This window comes from Gadus morhua, chromosome 8 (assembly GCF_902167405.1).
Source record: "Gadus morhua chromosome 8, gadMor3.0, whole genome shotgun sequence".
NCBI lineage: Eukaryota > Metazoa > Chordata > Actinopteri > Gadiformes > Gadidae > Gadus > Gadus morhua.
In genome coordinates, this window is record NC_044055.1 from 22032241 (window position 1) to 22034740 (window position 2500).

Below are 2500 nucleotides of genomic sequence, written 5' to 3' on the forward strand. Positions count from 1 at the left end.
TTGAGGGAAACAACTGATCGTTTCCTCTTCTCCTCTGCGTACAGATTTTAAAGGCTCTGCAATAATGTGACATCACACCAATAAAAGTTCTAGGAAATCCGGCACTTCCATCTTTCTACTGCTTTAATGTTCTCTAAATTTCTCTAAATGAGTCACCATAGTAACCATCCGAAGGAGTTCGCTATCTCACTTTTGGCATAGTTTACAAATTGCAATAAGTATAATAACAAAGTTTACTTGTTTCACAGATCATTATAAATAGAGCACATGGTTATAACAGTTATAAAAGCTACTGTTCCACTTTGCTACCAGTTATGGATTATACCCACTCTTACAATCCCATCTTAGTTAATGGTTTGTATGTCTGTTTTTCCAGTTGTTTCCACAGTTCATTCTTTCCCTTAATCCAAACTTCAATCTTCAAATGTCCAGTTTGCAGTTTGTATGCCACTTCAGTACAAGTGCATGGAAGGTCAAAAATAGATAACTTTTTACAGAACAAGGGTCATGAAGTCCCCTGCTAAATGTGGTTTAATGTTTTACTTTCATTTTGCCGAATATGCCAGACCATTGAAGTCCCCATGAAGATATTTCCTAGAAGATTTCCTGTTAAAATGGTCAGGGTTTAAATTATTTGTTTTGTCAACTGTGTGATCTAAATGTCTCATGTCACACATGCTTGTGTCATGTCTAAGCTTCGTTCCATTACCATGGCTCCTCCTTGTTGTAGCCTGTTGATTTTACTCCAGCATGTTGCCATGGCAATAAACTGTCACGGCAGTGTCTGTGTTTTGTGTATGGGTTAATAATTATAGGGAATGGATGGGAAGGGACATTAGATGAAATAAAATACAACAATGTCTTACACTAACTTGCCCTCTCCGTGAAACATTATGGATTTGTATTGATTCATAGAACACGATCTGTTATAAACACAGATTACTTTTTATTTCTCAATTGTTTTGTGACCATTTCTTCTTTACATGTCTTCACACTAGCTTCCTCTGGCGGTCGTCCAGAGATACGCTTACATAAACTCAAAAACAGAAGAGAACATAGTATAAATGCAAAACAGTGGTGTTTTTTGTTGCATTGAAATCAACCAAATGTTGCTACAGCTAATATTCGTTTTTTATCCGAAGTCTTCAGTGACTTTATGGGTCAACTTTTGAAAAACATGAATTTGTCCCCCCCCCCACCCCCATATAAACTATTTCTAAATAAATTGTTATTATGAATATGTCGAAGCCGACCCCACATTCAAATTAATTTAAACACATAAAAACAACACTTTTTATTTTAAGCCACATAGTTTGAGACGTAAAGAAATGTGGAATGGCTTAAATGAAGTGAAAAGATTTGTTCAGTCTCAATGGAGTAATCAATGTAAACATGCACAACATTTTAAAAAATTGTAAATGGTTCAAATCAAATAAAGTGAAGTGTTAAACAAATAGCTAAAATGATAAAGTTTGAATAAATTGGAGATAAAATATAGAATAGCTGGGCTGTTAAAGGTGCAAAAGTTTGAAATGGTTGAATCAAGGCAGTAGTCGGATCGCGTGCGTGTCCATTGTTTCTGTTATTTTTTATGACGTAGGTTCATTCAGGGCTTTAGACACCCATGCTCGTGCGCACAGTAATCAAAACCAAACAACTGCTTATTTGAAATTCAAGATTTTATATTTTTGGTCGTCTGAATTCAGGCGGGACATTGCTGAGTAGTGCACATTAAAGTGGAGCGTTTTAAGGTAAATGTTGAGATGGTAAATGGCAGTCGCTGGGGGGCGCTACTGGAGCTCGTGAAAGAAGACATCTTGAAGATTTAGATATTCCTCACGCTACGAAAGAAAATATAAGAAAAAACCTTCGCACACACAACAAAAATAACATAATAACAGCAATTCGAGAAAGGCTTTCAAAGTGGAAGTGTGCATCTCGTTTGATTGAACATATGTCACAATAAAAATAAGAAATCAACTTGAGGTAAAATAATACAGTACAGAATCAGAACCCATCACCACTGACAGTAGATAGATCAATTGAAGAGCCTAAAGCAGTGTGTAGGGAGGCTACCACAACCTCCCTGGTTCAGAGTAGAGGGCGTTGATTTACTTATACAATCTGTACAGTCTCACACACACACACACACACACTAAAAAGGCGGGGAGGCGTGGGACAATGCTATAGAGATAAGATACATTCATCTGTGACGTTGCGGACACCTGCATCTGCAACGACCCAGCAGGACTGCTATAGTGGCACCTTTCGCCTCACAATCATCCAAAGTGCTTGATTCAAGAAAAATGTAATCTAAAACTAGATTTAAAGTCACTGGACGCCTGATGATTGCAGCTGACCATTGAGATAAGAAGTGCATTAAACAAATACAAAAAAAAGGTGCTTGAGGAGTGATTCAATGCTAACCTCGTAGCATTTGAGGTTTGCGGTATTAATTATTTGCAGCAGACATGCTTGCAGGGACCTTAAAAACATTGGT

General features: G+C 37.2%; 2 protein-coding genes across 3 annotated transcripts in view; one reads left to right on the forward strand and one right to left on the reverse strand.

Moving 5' to 3' along the window:
- The window catches only part of rgs11 (regulator of G protein signaling 11), an 11959-nt gene extending 11002 nt beyond the window's left edge, over positions 1–957 (forward strand). Inside the window, exon 17 of the mRNA XM_030364400.1 lies at positions 1–957. This exon is cut by the window's left edge and continues 341 nt beyond it. The gene's annotated coding sequence lies outside the window, so the exon portion shown is untranslated.
- A 704-nt stretch (positions 958–1661) lies between these two features.
- pgap6 (post-glycosylphosphatidylinositol attachment to proteins 6) overlaps positions 1662–2500 on the reverse strand; it is a 9490-nt gene continuing 8651 nt past the window's right edge. For both annotated transcript variants that reach the window (XM_030364398.1, XM_030364397.1), the window contains exon 13: positions 1662–2500. This exon is cut by the window's right edge and continues 650 nt beyond it. The gene's annotated coding sequence lies outside the window, so the exon portion shown is untranslated.